The sequence below is a fragment of the Rana temporaria genome, chromosome 13 (assembly GCF_905171775.1).
Source record: "Rana temporaria chromosome 13, aRanTem1.1, whole genome shotgun sequence".
NCBI lineage: Eukaryota > Metazoa > Chordata > Amphibia > Anura > Ranidae > Rana > Rana temporaria.
Window position 1 is genome coordinate 36,866,736 of NC_053501.1, and position 19,162 is coordinate 36,885,897.

A 19,162-nucleotide genomic window follows, 5' to 3' on the forward strand; every position below is an offset into this window, starting at 1 on the left:
CGATTTTTCTTTACCAAAAATATGTAGAAGAATATATATTGGCCTAAACTGATGAAGAAATTTGTTTTTTAAAAACATTATTGTGGATATTTATTATAGCAAAAAGTAAAATATATATATATTTTTTTCAAAATGTCTCTACTTTTTTGTTTATAGCACAAAAAATAAACACATTAAAGGTGATCAAATACCACCAAAAGCAAACTCTATTTGTAGGGGGAAAAAGCACGTCAATTTTGTTTGGGTACAGCATCGCACGACCGCGCAATTGTCAGTTAAAGTGACGCAGTGACGTTTTCGCAAAAAATAGCCTGGTCATTAAGCAGGGAAATCTTGCGGTCTTTAAGTGGTTAAGACTACACTCTACTCAGTTGAAACCTATGTGAACAGGCAGGAGGAAGGTAGAGAGGTGACCGCTGTTGTGTCAAACCCCTCCCTCTGTGCCTCAACACCACAAGCCAGCAGCAGCAAGTTTAACAATATCCTTACATTAATAGAATTTTTAACTCTAGAATACTTAAAGTCTTGGGTGTAGGCACTTGTACTTATGTTACAAACTGAACAGTCCCTTAGTGGGGAGGAGGATATGTTATAGTCTCTTAAAGAAGAAAAAAACTTTTGGTCTTCAGCTAGCTCTTTTTAATGGAGTACTTGAGATATCCTGGTTATTGGGAGAAGGTGAAGTAGCCTGGTGACACCTTAACTGGCAATGTGTAGCAAAGGGTATTTATCATGTCCTGTGGAAAAGTAGCATTGGGGTTGCTTTACAAAGTGTAACACCAGGTCCTAAAGGCTTAAGCAAAGGAATAAACAGCGATGTCTGTATGCAGTGTCTCTGTGGTAGAAGAATGGGCAAGTGCCCGCTCACCAGTCCCAACGACGTGGGCCTCAGCGGAAGTGACATCGGCCTCAGAGATAGGCCCTTGTTGAAGCCCTGCTCAAAGGGTACAGCAGTCCAGTGACACACCGTGCTTCATCCTGGCTGAATCTGGCTTGGACCCGCACGCAATGATTTTCACTCTACAAGACAAGCCATGACTCGGCCATAGCTAGGGTTGCCACTTTTTCTTCAAGCCAAACCCGAACACTTTAGCGGTACACAGTAAAAACATTTATTTTTAACATACATATAGGATTGTAACAGGCCTGAGACACCTTTGGGCGCTCCAAAGAGAATAGTAATGTGGTGTGCATAGTGCACCAATCACCTTCACCCTCCTAACAGGCCCTGTTCTGAGCCACATCCCTGTCTGAATATTGTGTCCGGGTTTCAGATGGTCTGAAACCCGGACACATGATTCAAAACCCGAACTGTCCGGGTGAATCCCGGACAGGTGGCAACCCTAGCCATAGCACACACCAACACAGAGTCACTTGCTAGCAGCTTCTAGGCTGGGGTCCCAAGAGAGAGATCCACCCCCACCCACAGGCCTTGTATCACCTCTCCCAATATCCCAATATCCTATCCTTCCTCTCCAGCTGGGTGGTTTTTGTAGTTCAAACTAGTCCAGCTTAATGCAAATCTTGGACTCCATGGACTATACATCCCAAGATGCTTTGCTTTCCTCATAAAACTCAGTCACTCTATATTCAGGATATGATAACACAGAGTCCAGCTGAATGCTAGGAGAAAACAGTTCCACAGCAGTAATGCTGTACAGTGTCTCCTGACAATGCAGGCAGCATTAGCCAGCTCCTGGCTACATTAGTTCCAAGAACACAGAAACAGGAGTGTTTCCAGAAAGCACAAAAAACAATATTTTCTAATTAATTACTATTTTCTAAGGAGGAGTTAACTGTTTACTATATTACAAAATACACTTCCATGTGTTCCGCCCACTGGTTATCTACCCAAAAAACACTTTCTATTTCAAATGTAGCAGGCTCAACAATACAACATGAAGTTCTCAGTGCTCCAGCTACTATGACTGCCAACTCTTGACGGTAAGTTATTTGCCTAATACGTTTATCTCTATTGTTATACTGTAGTGTTCATTTATAACTATTTCCCCCCTTTATTATGTGATCACCCAGGTCTAAAAAGGCATTGAATGCTTGTTTCCCAGCTCCATCTTGTATTGTAGAAATATAAGCTCATATTAAGCAAATTTAAAGGGGACACATAAAAGGAATGCCACAGATCCAAAATGAATCACCTTCTTTGATACCCATGATATCAAGCCTTGCACCCACCCCAGAAGTTACCACAGACACACCAAATAAGTTTTATAAAAGCTTTTACCTGCTATCAATTAAAGCGGGGTTCCAGTCACGTTTTTTTTTGGCCATTGAAATATTATGTAGATAAAGTTCCCATTAAAGAGCATCAAACATACCACATCATTGTCTACAATAAAAAAAAACTTGCCTCCACTTCTGTCCAGAACGATGTGGCCGTTTCCATCTCCTGTGTGGGCAATTGAAGCCCAGTACATTTTTTTCACTCTTCCCGGCGAGATGTGCATGCTGGGTAAGCTTTAAATCCTGTGCATGCGCATTAAAGCGCCGCTCGTAGCGGCTATTGTTTGTGCCGTTGTCATAACAACGGGCGGTGGAGGACTCTTGGAGGACTGGGGTATAATTTTTAATCTGTCCCATCATCTTAAAGGGGTTGTAAAGGTTTTTTTTTTTTTTCACCTTTTTAAGGTGAAAAAAAAACTGCCATTGACGGCCCCCCCAGTCCCCCCGTTTTACTTACCTTAGCTCATTCACCTGCTGCGCTTGCCCCCGATGTCCCATTCTCCACTCAGTCTGGCCGTTGATTGGCTAGATTGGATGGATTGATAGCAGCACAGCAATTGGCTTGTACTGCTGTCAAACACATCAAATGACGCGACATGCCGGGGGGCGGGGACGAGTGATACAGTCAGCGACTATAGCCGCCGGCTGTATCACGGGAGCGCACCTGAAAGAACTAACCCCCATGGGAGAGAGCTGCCATGAAGTGGGTTAGTTCTTGCAGGGAGGAGCCAAGACCACAGAAGACCAGAATCGGGCCACTGTGTGCAAAACGAGCTGCACAGTGGAGGTAAGTATAACATGTTTGTTATTTTTTTTTTTTTAGACGGGAACCTTTGGTGTCCCTTTAAAGCGTATTTCCATTTTTGCTGTCAAATTTGAGGAAACCTGACTTTTTGATTTTATATTTGTTAATTATTCCCATTCACCCAGCATGCTTATTTTTATATATATATATTTCTTACCTTTTAGATGTTTCTGAGAAGGTGTCATGGCTGACTGCAAGGTTTTTTGAGCAATGTTTGAGTGAACCTTAATGCCCCGTACACACGATCACTTTTTGTCTTGGAAAAAAATGAAATTTTCATCATGAAAAAAAACAAAATTTTTTCAACTTCATCATTAAAAATGATGTTGCCCACACACCATCGTTTTTGAAAAATTATGAACAAAGCGCCGGCACTCTAAAGGGGAAGTTCTATTCGCCTTGAGGCTGCTTTTAGCTGGTTACTTGTTAGTAAAAGACGATTCGTGCTTTTTTGTCTGTTACAGCGTGATGAATGTGCTTACTCCATTATGAATGGTAGTTTTACCTCCCGTCTCATAACTTGCTTCTGGGCATGTGCGGGTTTAAAACGTCGTTTTTGCCCACACACGATCATTTTTTATGACACAAAAAATGACATTTAAAAAAAAGTCATTTTAAAAAATGACATAAAAAATTGAAGCATGTTTTTTTTTTTGTCGTTTTTCAGAAGACAAAAAACTATGTTTTGCCCACACACGATCATTTTAAATTACATTTTTAAAAATGTCATTTTATTTCATCACAAAAAGTGATCGTGTGTACGGGACATAACAGTTCTGCTCCTGTAACATATAAAGCAAGAAGCCAAGCCTCTACACCTTTAACCCTTTGCTAGGATAGACAGCGTTCAAATCTAGTTACAATTGATAATGAAGATCTACTTGCATTGCACAGATTATGGCAAACATAGCTTCCCAGTCTTCTCATAAACAAAAAAGTAAGTAGAATGTTTCCTTGCTGGAGGGTCCATAAGAGATAATGTTAAAAAGGCAAGCTGCAACGTTTAGTTACTTTTTTGAGTTTTGCTATGTGAATAGGGACATGTAACAAATATACAGTAAAGTAAGTGTTATTCCAATTTGCTTGCAGAAGTGGAAACACACTTTAAAGAGGAAGTAAAACCTCTCATCCAAAAAAAAAAAAAGACGACCTGCAAGACAAAGGCATAATGAGCTAGTATGCATAGCATTACTTACCCTGCAGCGGCCCTCGTTTGCCTCCTCCTCCGACGCCACGATACTCGGAGTGACTTCCGGGTATCGCTGCTCCGGCGCTGTGACTGGCCGGAGCAGCGATGATGCGCTGGAGCCGCCACTAACGGCATGATGCCGTTAGTAGCGGCAAGCTCAGTGCGCCTGCTCCCGATGTCTACGGCGCATGTACCATAGACATCGGGGCCGCAATTTTTTGCAAATATCTCCTAAACCTTTTAGGTTTGGGAGATATTTCTTGCACCTACAGGTAAGCCTTAAAGGGTCACTAAAGGAAAAAAAAATGTTGCCTAAAATTGATGTCTGCAAGGTAGACAGACAGAATAGTGTAATGATTCTGTTAAAAAACAAGTAAATACCTATTAAATTCCTTCATCTATATCACCTCCGGCATTCTAGTTTCTGTTCTCTCATTCACTTCCTGGTTTGCATTGCATTCGTTCATGTAAGAACTACATTTCCCAGTATGCATTGCGGCACGCCCAGTATATCACACCTCCTTAAAGTCTCTAACACGTAGAGAGAGTCCTGCCGCACAGATGTAGTTCCCAGGAGGGGGTGAGCACGTTACTGACCACCGCAGTAAACCCTCCCGTCACGGTGGTCAGTAACAATCAGACAAGCAGGAAGTGAACAGAACAGAGAAGAAATAGAGCAACTTCTGAGCAAAAACGAACAATGAGGAAGTGAAAAGAGGAACGTCTGCAGGTAAAGGATGCTTATTATGAAAAAAAAAATGTTTCCTTTACAACCCCTTTAATCTAGGCTTACCTGTAGGTTAACGTGGTTGTAAAGGGTTTACAACCACTTTAAAGAGGCGTTTCAGCCTGGGGGAAAATAAATGAAACGTCAGCAGCTACAAATACTGTAGCTGCTGACTTTTAATATAAGGACACTTGTCCAGGGAGCCTTTGATGTTGGCATCCCAAGCCGATCCTAATGGCTCCGGGTGCAGGCTCCGGCACTGCTAGAAAGGGACACCCAGCCTTGGACCTCTTCCAGTAGACTCTTCAATGGCCACTTTTATTTAGTGTGGTCACTGTCATGGAATGGGTACAAAGTCTTCATTGGCTTAGCTGAGTAACCACGTCTGTTGAGTAACCACGTCTGTTTTTTCAGAGGGGGGGCGCTTTGGCAGCGGTGATACACAGTCGCAGTTAACCCTTTCTTAAAACGCTAACGGGGGTTAAAAGCGCCCCGCTAGTGGCTGAATAGCGCAGCTAAAACTATGGTAAAGCGCTGCTTTTTAGTGGCGCTTTACCGATAACGCGGTCAGCTGGCAGTGTGAAATAGCTCTTGAGATAATTCAGCTTCACTCCATGCCCATATAAATATAGCCTATAGAATGTACAGACCCCCCTTCAGCACAGACCCCTCCATTCAGCACAGATGGACCCCCCATTCAGCACAGACCCCCCCATTCCACCCAGACCCCTCCATTCAGCACAGACGGACCCCCCTCCCCTCATCCCATTCAGTACCCCAGATCAGCCATCAGCGCGGCACAGGCACAGCAGGTTCCCTCCCCCTGTGTACACATTAACAGGGGGAGGCGGCTTCACTCTGCTCGCTGTGCCTGTGTGACATCCGGGCCGAGACTGCTCAGACAGCCCACAACCGTTAGACTCTTGCCCCCCCCCTTGCCCTATGGAGCGGATGCCCATGCTTACTACCCTGGGACTTTCCATTTGCTTCATACCCCAGGTTGATTTCCACCTACCCTTTGGGGACTACACGTTCCATCAATGGGTCAAACATTTTGTAAACCTTACAGAAAGGTTGTGCTCAATTTAATGCAAAAAAAAAAAAACATTTTGTCTATAGTAATATAAAAATATATAAGAAATATCAGTGTTCATACTTGGCCTGTGCATTCTCTTCAAATATGTCATAAGTCCTTCTTTAAACTGATAAGCCACAGCCATTTCTGGGCATTCTGCCAAATTATCATCTTACCTTATCTATGTGTACAGGACAGGCTACTCTGAACATGTATGATACTACATCGTGGTCTCACAAAAATGTGGCTTTTATCATTTAATTTAAACACATTACCGTAATTATTGGGTATGGTAATTTCAAACCCTTACAAAAGCTTGGTCAATATATGCTCAAAACAACGGTCAATGGTCGATATTCAATGGTCGATACATAATGGCAAGTGAGAAACAAACGAACCATTTCCAATTCATGTACTGTACTTGATACTTTTTGCTGCTGGATGCAGACACATAGAACAAACTAGAATGTTAAGCTGGACACAGAGCGCCACCAGCTGGACCTCCCGAAGAAGTACACATTTCACACAGCAACAACTTGCTCAAGAAAATCAGATACATGTACAGAAAACAAGCTTGTTTTGAGAATGGAAACTCTTGCAAAATGAGGAAGAGGGTGGGGGGGTGTGTAGGCGGGGGGGGGGGGGGAGTGAAAAAAGAGAGATGTGCTGGGTTTTTATTGAACTTTATACAGGGGACATTAACCGCAGGGCAGCTCCAGTTAAATTAATTCTTCAATCTACCTAACCCACGTTAACCAAGTTTAAAGACGATGTAAACCCATTCTGTAAAATTGTACCTACGGGTAAGCCTATAATAACGCTTACCTGTAGGTACTAAGAAAATCTCTTAAATCGTCATGGTTTAGGAGATATTCACACTTCATGCAGACAGTGATGTCACTGGCGCAATGCGCTCTGAAGGGACAGTATACCCGCGCCATCCCTTCAGAGCTCTGTGCCGCGGTCCATGACTCCTGGGCATATGCAGGAAGTGACGCAATCACGACACGGGCAATCAGATGGCCGCAGGATGAGAAACTTGGAAAGAAGACTCGGTGAAGATGGAGGCGTCTGTCAGAGCTCACAGCACGACCGTGCAGGGCTTCATTCTAAGGTAAGTATTTCATAATGTGCTAGTATGTGATGCATACTAGCACATTATGCCAGTGGCGGAATTATAGGGGTCGCTGAGATCGCCATGGCGACCAAGCCCCTTTCTGCAGGGGGCCCTTAAGGGCTTAAGGGCCCCCTGTACTCTTCGATAGAAGGAAAGGCAGTTGAGTGGCAGGGGCGGCTGACATGAGCTCCTCGATCGTCAGCCGAACTGTGCAGGGAAGGAGCTTGTCACATGAAAGTAGTGTGTGCTCTTTGTCTCCCCCTAGAGTGCAGTACCCGGCAGGAAGAGCCAAGGTAAATGTCTGCCGTTTTTTTATGACTATCTATCTACTGTATGTGTGTTTATGTGTGTGTGTGTGTGTGTGTGTGTGTGTGTATGTATGTATGTGTGTGTGTGTGTATATGTATGTATGTATGTGTGTATATGTATGTATGTATGTGTGTATATGTGTGTATGTATGTATGTATGTGTGTGTGTATGTGTGTATATGTATGTATGTATGTGTGTGTGCTTATGTATGTGTGTGTGTGTGTGTGTGTGTGTGTGTGTGTGTGTGCGCATGTATGTATGCGTGTGTGTGCATATGTATGAATGTTAAAGCGGTTGTATACCCCCTGTAATTTTTTTTTTTTAAACCTGAAAAGCAAAAGCCATAATCAGTTAGTATGCACCGCATACTAGCTGATTATGAAATACTTACCTTGGAACAAGGTGAGAGGAACTTACCTGGTCCACGCCGAGGGAGATGTCATCTTTCCTCGGCGTGTCTTCTGGGTATCGCCGCTCCAGCGCTGTGATTGGCTGGAGCGGCGATATCATAACTCCCGCGCATGCACGCGGGAGACTTCTCTCCGGCAAGGTCCGGCGCCTGCCGGCCCTTTAGCCGAGGATCCCCGCTGCGCATGCTCTGCTGCAGTCAGTGGCGCATTGCGGGGGGAATATCTCCTAAACCTGTAGATATTCTTTATACCTACAGGTAAGCCTTATTATAGGCTCACCTGTAGGTTAAAATGGTAGTACAGAGTTTACTACCACTTTAAGGTGACCAGATCTTTAAAAGGAAATCCGGGGACATATTTTTTTTTTACTAGTAATGATGGAAATCAGCGACTCTCTGCCTGTTGCCGCCACCGCCCGCCACACAGCCTGTCAAGTCTCACTCTCTGGGCCCCGGCTACTACTGGGTGGGGAGTGGAGGAAGATCACTCCGCCAGTGGGAAGGCAAGGAGATAAGCAGGCAGGCAACAGGCCGGGGCTTGATGTGAAAAATATACTACAGTGCTAATTAAATAATCAATTCCACGTGCACCTAAATAAAAAACCAAATAATATAGCTGCTATCTTGAGTGATACCAAATCCAAACAGTGAAACATATAAAATATAGATGCGCTAATATTAAAAGGTGATAAAACGTACAAAGAAAACTAATCAGGGAGAACACTCCATAAACTGTGAATTACTAATATGTCCTTAATTAGTGCACAGTGATTAGCAGGATTCCATGCAGGGAAAAATCACTCTCTTCAATCTGAATGCTAATCCAGCCCTCCACCTCTGTGATCAGATGATACAGGCCGGGGCTTGAGCCAAGGCAGAAGAGGCATAATCATCAGAAAGGATCACAGATAATGGAAAAAAATTACACCCCCCCTAAGCTAGTAGGAGCGGCGGGTGTGTAATTCAGATTTTTTTATTTATTCTGCACTGATTGTCTTTGAAATTTGGAGGACCCCGCTTGTGTTGGTCACCTGCTTCCCCACGAGACAGGGTAAGTGCCGGCCAAGCGGGCAGGGGGATTCACAGTGATGGCATTCAATGGCACAGTTGCAGCATGGCAGCATTTAATGGGCACACCGGCATTTGATGGGCACACTGGCGGCATTTAATGGACCCAGTGGCAGCATTTGATGAGCACAGTGGCAGCATTTGATGGCACAGTGGCGACATTTAAATGGGCACAGTGACAGCATTTGGGTACAGTGGCAGAGTTTGATGGGCACAGTGGCAGCATTTGATGGGCACAGTGGCAGCATTTGATGGGAACAGTGGTGGTGTTTGATGGCACAGTGGCAGCTTTTGATGGACACAGTGGCAGCTTTTGATGGACACAGTGGCAGCATTTGATGGGCACAGTGGCAGCTTTTGATGGGCAGGGTGGCTGTAAATGAAGGGCACAGTGGCAGAAAATTATGTTTTTTTAAGACTGTGTTTGGCACAGTGGCAGAGTTTGATGGGCACAGTGGCAGCGTTTGATGGGCACAGTGGCAGCATTATGTTTTTTTAAAACTGTGTTTGGCACAGTGGCAGAGTTTGATGGGCACAGTGGCAGCATTTGATGGGCACAGTGGCAGCATTTGATGGGAACAGTGGTGGTGTTTGATGGCACAGTGGCAGCTTTTGATGGACACAGTGGCAGCTTTTGATGGTCACAGTGGCAGCATTTGATGGGCACAGTGGCAGCTTTTGATGGGCAGGGTGGCTGTAAATGAAGGGCACAGTGGCAGAAAATTATGTTTTTTTAAGAATTTTTCAGTTTGCTTACACCCCCTTAAAAATTTTGAGCACCAGTCGCCACTAGTTTATATGTGCATGCATATGTGCATTTATATATATGTGTGTGTGTTTTTATATGTGTTTGTGTTTACATGTATGTATGCACATTTTATGTATGTGTTTTTAATCCTGACCCCCCTATATGTGTACAATCAGAACCTATTTGTTTATTTATTTTTTGTTCATTGTACCAGCAAAAAAAGGCTGTTCCTCCAAAAAGCGATCCATGCTCAGATCGCTTTTCAGAGGCATTTGACAGCCGGTAAAGAGGCAATATCTTGCCTACTGACCGCCTGTTTTAACCCCTTAAATGCATCATCTCTATGCTGCAACTGCATGCAATGCACACAGTTGCAGGGGGGTTTGCAGTATAGCCCCATTCACCTAGGGGTATACTTCAAGGGTGCCCTGACTGGAAAAAGATTGAGAATCAGACATAGAGCAACCGATGCCTTCATTTTCCTCCTGCAGCCGCTGAATTCTAGTTACGCCACTGGCTGGTGATAAAGAGAAGGAAATTTGTTGTGGCTTCAAGGGGGCGTTCCACCCATCCCTGATCCAAGGGGAGAATATAATGTGGATCTATTCCACCATCCAAGAGACAGTGCAAAACACCCCACTCTAGAGTATAGATCAGGGGTGGCGAACAAGTTCGACAAAAAGAGCCAAAATTTTAAACTGTGAGAGTCAGAGAGCCACACCACGCAGTGACCTGCCAAAACAGACAAACACTCACACAAAAGCATATAATTTTAACAATAATATATTAAACATATATATATATATATATATATATATATATATATAATAGACCACCTTCTGCTCCTCACCATATATATATAATAGACCACCTTCTGCTCCTCACCATATATATATAATAGACCACCTTCTGCTCCTCACCTGCTTGGTGACTTGGTCCTCCTCCACGACTAAAGGCAGCAGGACTCTGAGGGAGAAGCAACTTGAACTTCTATCTCTCCCGCTCTCTCTTACGTCTGCCCTGCAGTGCAATCTGGGAGTTGTAGTCTCTCTGCAGAGCACAGGCACCATACTGCCAAGTTGAAGTCTGTGTGCCTGTGCTCTGTGGGAGAACTACAACTCCCGCCATGCACTGGGGCCGCCATCGCCGATTTTAGGTGGAGCCTGTGAGCCAGGCAGCCTGCTATTGGACGCAGGCAGCCTGAGCCTGCCCACCATCCACCCCAGGAATGATCGCATTGCCGCTTGTTCGCCCGCCTCGTCTGCCGCCGCGGATCGCGGCGGTGGCTCTGCTGTCAAAGAGCCACAGTATACAACATAATGATAAGAGGCAAAGAGCCGCATTAATTTTGGCCGGGAGCCGCATGCGGCTCGAGAGCCGCGTGTTCGCCACCCCTGGTATAGATGGTGGCTGGATCTACTGGCCTGTAGGCATAGGTGAAGGGGAAACGCCTCATTCAAAAATGCTCTCTACCACTCTACTGTTCAAAGGAGGTGGACCTGGTTTCACACATATTGGGCCAAATCCTCAGAAAACTAGCGTAACTTAACTTTTCCGAGTTAAGTTACACGGCCTTAAAATTTCTACCTAAGTGCCCGATCCACAAAGCACTTACCTAGAAATTTCAGGCTGTGTAACTTAAGTTCCTCCGTTGCAAGGCGGTCCTCCTCTCCGGGGGGCGATTACAATTTAAATGAGACGCGCTCCCGCGCCGGCCGTACTGCGCATGCGTGTGACGTCATTTTCCCGACGTGCATCGCGAAAAATTACGTTACGTCGGGCTTTGTGGATTGCGACGGGACAATAAAGTTGCGTCGGGTAAAAAAAAAGTTACACGCCGGGAAAAAAAATTCAAAATTTAAAAAAAATCGCGGCGATCGAAAAAAAGGTCTGTTTTTACAAGGTGTTACTAGTTTACACTTTGTAAAAGCAGAACTAATTTTACGTATGCAAAACGTAACTTACGCAGAAAACACAAAGCTAAAAAGCTTTGTGGATCTGCCTAAGTACTCATTTGCATACGCAAAGCGGCATTTCGACTCGAAATGCCCCCAGCGGCGGATGCGGTACTGCATCTTAAGATCTGACAGTGTAAGTGTCTTACAGATGTCAGATCTGCTGCCTATCTTTGGAAAAATCCTTCTGTGGATCAGTTCCAAAGATAGGCACAGGGATACGCAGGCTGAACAGCAGTTCCGCCTGCGTATCTCCTTTGAGGATTTGGCCCATTGGCTTTAACAGGCATCCATCACACTGGAAGCAAGGTTTCAGAAGAAAACCAATGAACATGTCACTTGTTCCTGACACAAAGGAGGAATTGGCCTTTGATAGTGCTGCCAGCCAAACACAGCTTCACCTATCCCCCCCCCCCCCTAAATATTTTTATGTTATATTGGAAGAGAATTTTTTATTTTTTCAGTTATTAACATGAAAAGTTGTTTGGGTTATGTTTTCCTCATTAGGTGTCACTGCCCAGGTCGAGCAAAGATGATGTGGACAGGGACAGCAAGACTGTAAATAAAATTCTTTAAATCAATAACAATAATACATTTTAGGGTGTGTGGGTTGGGCAACTGATGGAAGGTGGTCCTGAATATCCGTAGCTGTTTTTTATATTCTTTGCATGCCCCCCTCGGCTCTACAGCGACTGCACTTCTAAGTGCACTTTCAGTGCAATTTCAAGTGCACTTTGCACTTGTAGTGCAAAGTGGATTTGCCTTTCGTAAATAACCCCCAATGTGTGCTTGGGTTTATACTGTACTGATATAAGTACCTATACTTATATCAGAAGTGACTGTGCTGTGTATCTGTGCCTCCATGCTTGGAGTGAAACTACTTGCCTTGCTGTTGTAAATATTTTTCCTACAACCGTCTCTCCGGGAATAAACGTTAACTTGTTTATAAGATCAGTACGTGCGAGTTCCGCCACACCCTACTCCCACTAACACATGGGTTAATGCGGAACACGCAGCAAGACTGAGAACTTATCTTCATGCAGTTTTGTGCGTAGCAGGGAAGTATGGGGTAAAACTGAGTATAGATGTTTTGCTTACTAATGAGGTTAAAAATGTTCAAGTGAATAGTGGGTTAATAGACCCTACTCAGCCTGAAAATGCAAGATTCTGTGTTGGGAGTGAAACACTGCCAGTGCACGGCGTCTGTAGATGAGTTAATGCAAGGTGATATTAAAGGGGTTGTAAATGTTATTTTTATAAAAAAAAAAATTTAACCAACATGTTATACTTACCTGCTCTGTGTAAGGGTTTTACACAGAGCAGCCCCAGTTCTCCTCTTCTGGGGTGCCCTGACGGCACTCCTCCTCTTTAGAGGATCTCCCCACAGAGAGCTGCTTTCCATGGGGGCACTCGTGCAGGCACGCTCCTGAGTCTTGCTGCTGCGTGTACTGACACAGACAGTGGGACTTGGTCCCGCCCCCTGCTCCCAGTTCACTGGATTTAAAGGGTCACTAAAGGAAATTTTTTCTTTGCTGAAATGACTGTTTACAGGGTATAGAGACATAAAAGTTAACTGATTCCTTTTAAAAATGATTAAAAATAGATAAAAATCAATCATATAATGTGCCTCTAGTTTCACTTTCGTTTTTTAAACTGGTTTCATGTTTCTGTGAAGTAGAGAGACCCACAGAACAAAAACAAACAAATCCAGGGCAGTGTTTTGTTTTTAAAATGAATCTGATTGGTTCTGAGGAGTTTTAGACACACAGCTTGAACCACAGTGAAAAGCTGCCATGAGATTTTTCATAAGGAGCCAGACAAGCAGGAAGTGTGGAGATCAGAGCAGAATTACAGCAACTTCAAAGCAAAAACGAACAATGAGGACATGAAACCAGGACTGCAGTAAGGTAAAGGAAGCTATTTAGCTAAAAAAAAAATCCTTTATTTAGTGATCCTTTAATTGACAGTAGCGAGAGCCAATGGCTCCTGCTGCTATCAATCTATCCAATGAGGACAGAGACAGCAGTTGGACCCACTGGGCTTGTGCACATGGCTAGAACGGATGGGCTCAGGTAAGGAAAGGGGAGGGGGGGGGGGCTCTGGGGGCATCTACAGCAAAGAAGGTTTTTCACCTAATGCATCAAGGTGAAAAACCATGAGACTTTACAATCCCTTTAAAAACAGACTGGGAAGAGTGGCACAGGGGAGAACAATATTTAATGAAGGGACTATGCCTTACAAGCAGGGCCGATCCTAGGCAGGGTGCACAGGGTGCATTGCACCCAGGCGCCTGCAGAGGTGGGGGCGCCAAACATCTAAAAGACTCTCTAACAGAAGCCCTCTCTGTGTCCTCTTCCTGTATTTTGTTTATTGTTAAGCGATCATGTAAGGATCCCAGGTTAATGAAGACTTTGTGGGGAGCATCTCTGTGGCTGAGTCGTTGCCATAGAAACATTTGTAAAGGGCAGGAGTTAGTAACGTAACGACGCCCATGTGGGGGGGCGCCAGAAATATTTCTGCACCCAGGCGCCTGTGACCCTAGGATCAGCCCTGCTTACAAGATTATGTTGTGTAAAATTGAGGTGGACACTATTGCTGCTGTGCCAGGACAAGGGACTACAGAACAGCCTATAGACCACAGTGTGTTGACTGTTGCAGAGATGAACCCTGTCATGACAGGAGGTCCCAGTGAGCATGAATGCACAGCAGACATTTTTTGAAACATTTAGCTGTATATTTCTTGCTATTACAATAACCTACCACCATTTATGACAGCAGAGGCTATGACAGTAATCAGGTGGTCTGGAACCAGGCCTCGTGATTCCAAGTCGTTGGTACAAGATCCAGGGCTCTCAACAAGAGCTCAGTCTCTGTGCTGAGATTGTGCTTCAGAGCATGCTCACAGCACAGAGACCAAGGTCTTGCTGAGAGTCAAAGCTCATCATTAAGGGGTGTAACCCCTTCCCGACCGCCGCATGTACATATACGTCGGCAGAATGGCACGTACAGGCACATTGGCGTACCTGTACGTCCCTGCCTTCTAGCGGGTGGGGGGTCCGATCGGGACCCCCCCCCGCTACACGCGGCGGTCGGGTTCCCTCGGGGAGCGATCCGGGACGACGGCGCGGCTATTTGTTTATAGCCGCTCCGTCACGATCGCTCCCCGGAGCTGAAGAACGGGGAGAGACGTATGTAAACACGGCTTCCCCGTGCTTCACTATGGTGCTGCATCGATCGAGTGATCCCCTTTATAGGGGAGACTCGATCGATGACGTCATTCCTACAGCCACACCCCCCTACAGTTGTAAACACACACTAAGTGTACACTAAATCCTACAGCGCCACCTGTGGTTAACTCCCAAACTGCAACTGTCATTTTCACAATAAAGAATGCAATTTAAATGCATTTTTTGCTGTGAAAATGACAATGGTCCCAAAAATGTGTCAAAATTGTCCGAAGTGTCCGCCATAATGTCGCAGTCACGAAAAAAATCGCTGATCGCCGCCATTAGTAGTAAAAAAATAATAATTAATAAAAATGCAATAAAACTATCCCCTATTTTGTAAACGCTATAAATTGTGCGCAAACCAATCGATAAACGCTTATTGCGATTTTTTTTTACCAAAAATAGGTAGAAGAATACGTATCGGCCTAAACTGAGGGAAATTTTTTTTTTATATATGTTTTTGGGGGATATTTATTATAGCAAAAAGTAAAAACATTGCATTTTTTTCAAAATTGTCGCTCTATTTTTGTTTATAGTGCAAAAAATAAAAACCGCAGAGGTGATCAAATACCACCAAAAGAAAGCGCTATTTGTGGGGGAAAAAAGGACGCCAATTTTGTTTGGGAGCCACGTTGCACGACCGCGCAATTGTCTGTTAAAGCGACGCAGTCCCGAACTGTAAAAACACCTTGGGTCTTTAGGCAGCATATTGGTCCGGTCCTTAAGTGGTTAAGAAGCAGGAGTCCATCCTTTTTTTCTCTCTTCCTGTCAGCAATCTGCCAGCGCTAGATGGACAGCACTGTGAAATGCAACAATAATTGATTGGCCTAGAGTACTAAACCTCCCTCACTCAGCCTAGGTGCTACAGCACAGGTAATTACAGTAGTAGTACAGTAATTTCAGAACAGAATAATATATTTTTGCCAGTTACTAATACATTTGATGATTTTTGTAATTAATCTGTAGATAGGTTTAAAGATTATTACTTGTTTGCCTGTACTTCAGCTTAAAAGTTTAACATCTGGCTTTGTATACACATCTCTGAAAGCATTTGAATATAAGCAAACATTTTCCTGGTTGGGTTTTGGCACATACAGGATTTTTGGGTCAAAGATTTGCATGCAAACGTATCAGCAACAGAAAAAATGCATATCTTGTGTCTTCTTTACAGCCCATGCATTGGTATTTAATGGGGTACAAAGATAATTATAGCGAGGCATGTTTTGTTTTTTTACGGTGTATAATCAAGGTGTTTGTGATCTAGGGCGATGCTTGCAAATGCCTCATGAACTTACAGGGAGGTTTTCAGACTTCTAAAGCTCATTGCTAGCAGGCACAATGCTATGTGGAAGAATACATGGGCATAGTACAAATCATGAGGTTCTGTCACTATCAGCTGAAAATCATGGGTGGCCCCAATGTTCCAAAAACACCCTTCATTCTTTGGGAGCTGTCTACTCGTCTATGGCCACCCTACATCATAGCAATCAGGTATCAATCTGTCTGTCTGGTCATGTTAAAATCAATGTAAACCCTCTCATTAAAATCTCAAAAATAATTTAAATTAAAAGCAGAATGGCAACTCACAAGATGGACAAATAATATAAGCATATAAGCCCCCCCTCCCTATCCTCACTCCCCTTTTTTCTCCCCCCTTCCCCCCTTCTTTTCTCCCTCCCTACCTCCCTTCCCCACCCTCTCACTGTCCCCTTCCAATAAACCCCCCCCCCCTCCTCTTCTTCCTTTCCCTTCACTCCCCTTTCCTTGTCAATTGGTTCCCTTCCCTCTTCCCTGGCCCCCGGTCCCCTTCCCTTCCCCTACATCCCCCTGCTTGATCCATCCCCTCCCTTTTCATTTCAGGCTTTTTTTCTCTTTCCTTCTCCTTTCTATCCCCAATTCTTCCATATCATTCCCTCTTTCTCTGTCCTTTCTCAATTTCTGTTGTTTCTGTTTCCCCTTTTTTTTTCTCTCTTTTTCTCTCAACTGTCCACCATTCCCCATACCATCCTTCACTCTTTTCTAATTGTTCCCCCCCCCCCCCTTCCCTGGTCCCACTCCGTACCTTGCCCTTTCCTTTTCCCCCTCCCCCCGCCCCTTTCCATCTCTTCTCCCCCCTCCCTTCTTTCTTCTCTCTCTTCTTTTCTTTCTTCTTCTTTTCCCCTTATCCCCTTTCCTTCTCATCCATTCCCCCTTCTTTCTTCTTCCCCCTCCCCCCTCTTCTCCTCTCTCTCCCTTCTTTCCACACTTTTTACTTTCCCCTTCTTTTCTTTTCTTCTTTCCCCTTTCTCTCCTATATGTCCTTTTCTCCTTAACCCCATATTCCTTTTCACCTCCCATAGCACACACACACACACACACACAATCCTTTTTCATTCATTTCGCCCTTTTTCACACTCCTTTACTCTCAGCCTTTCCCTCACCACATCCCACGCCACTTCCCTTCACTCATCACTTGGTGTCCAACCCAACAGACTTACCTCTTACTTACAAATGTAATGATTATACCTTTCACCTCATTAGAGTCCGTTCTAAAATGATCCCCCTCCATGCGCCAAAGAAGGCAATAACCAGGCCCTGTGCTTGATCGCTGTGACCAACCTAGGTGAGTTTTGCTCCCTCAAGCAATACACTGTTGTGCTTTTAATGACATGTCTATATACCTTGTATTTCTTGCTTGTTCATTATATATTCTACAAATATCCTTTAGACCCTCCTGAAGAAGCGGTACCACCGCGAAACCGGTCAAGGTCATTGGCTCCTCTCACTAGACACAGTTGGTTCTGTTATCTGATGTGAAATGTGGGGCCTGTCCCTAAATGTTTTTATACTGTAATTGTTTTATGTAAATAAATATTGTTATTTTATACTAATCTGGTTTCCTATCAGTGCCGTGAAAGTCCCAACCAAAATCCCCCTCCTTTCCCTTCCCCCTCTGACCTATGAGTACTGATGCCAATTGGCCTCAAGCAGCTAATGGTATCCTTATAATCGGGTCTCACCGCTTATACATCAAATGGGATGTTGGCACATTTAATTACTTTTACTACTATTCTAATAGAGGCAATACTCTCCCCTTTTCGATTAAATTGCTAGATGGTAACTTCAGATATTTATATTTTCACAAATGCTTTAAGAACTCTGAAACTTGAGCGCACTGTGATATGCAAATATGTTTTGTCAAAGTTGTCAAAGGCAGAATAACCAGCCACACAGGTAAAATACTAAGATGTTATGTAACTCCAGTGGTGGGACTAAATAGCCTCACAGCAGCCAACATCAGGTGGTGACTAGTCGTTAGACCTGCTGAATTCAGGAAGACTGCGATGGACCTTCGAACTACACCATTCAAGTACCAAGACTACAGTGCCACCAGGAGGGGTTGTAGTTCCTGACAGCTGGGCTCCCGTTTTCCACCACCTGCAAAGGCCTTTTGGAAATGGAGACTGTCCATCACTTCAAAAAAAACATCGGAAGGGTTGGGCTAGCATTCAGCTTTCTCAGCAAAAGCCATGATTTGACTATCAGATAGCCTATAAGAAAAGGGTATGTGTAGGCACCTAAGGGTTCAGGCAATGGAATATGGCTATCTTAGATGCTTTATAGGGTGAAATGTAAATTTTAGAGGGAGGAAAGTTACTGATCTGTCTTTCAACAGCTTGCCCGTGAGAAAACTAGTGCTTCCAGGATCTGCCCTTCCTGTATTTGAACAATTGCTGCTTTAAACATATTTCAACTTTGAGATAGCCTGTTCAAAAGCTGGTGGTTTCTATAATGCCGCGTACACACCATCGCTTTCTGCGATGGAAAAATGCGACGCTTTATGTGCTTTAAAAAAACGTCATTTTTCAAACTTCAATTTGAACAACGACGTAGCATACACACCATCGCTTTTTCACAACGCTCTAGCACAGCGCAGTTCCGTCAATCACGCACGACGTCACTATAAAGGGTCGTTTCCATGCGGAAGACGGCCTCTTTTGCTGATATCGTGTTGCTGCGTGTTAGTAAAAGTTTGGTGAGATACGATTCGTGATTTTCAGTGACTGTGCTTTAAATTTCGTTTTCTGTCGTACAGTTTGTCTATTTGTTGTCGGATCTGTGATACAGTGCTTGTACTAAGGACGTATTTGTTTAGGCATTACGTTTTGTGTGCACGGTGCTGTTTAGCAGGTCGTTCTTCAAAGGCCATTCTTTACTTCAGGGCGTAATTTTTAGTCTGATCTGATTTGACGACCGTTTTCTAGCCATGTTGCGGGTACGAACTCGTCGCCGAGATCGTGCTGTGCTTGTTG

The 19,162-nt window shown here is 44.2% G+C and overlaps 1 protein-coding gene across 1 annotated transcript in view; it reads left to right on the forward strand.

The window, feature by feature from the left end:
* The first annotated feature begins 1,867 nt into the window (after positions 1–1,867).
* Positions 1,868–19,162, forward strand: part of LOC120921166 (potassium channel subfamily K member 16-like) — a 74,066-nt gene continuing 56,771 nt past the window's right edge. The window contains exon 1 of the mRNA XM_040333873.1: positions 1,868–1,944. The gene's annotated coding sequence lies outside the window, so the exon portion shown is untranslated. The remainder of the gene's footprint in view (positions 1,945–19,162) is intronic.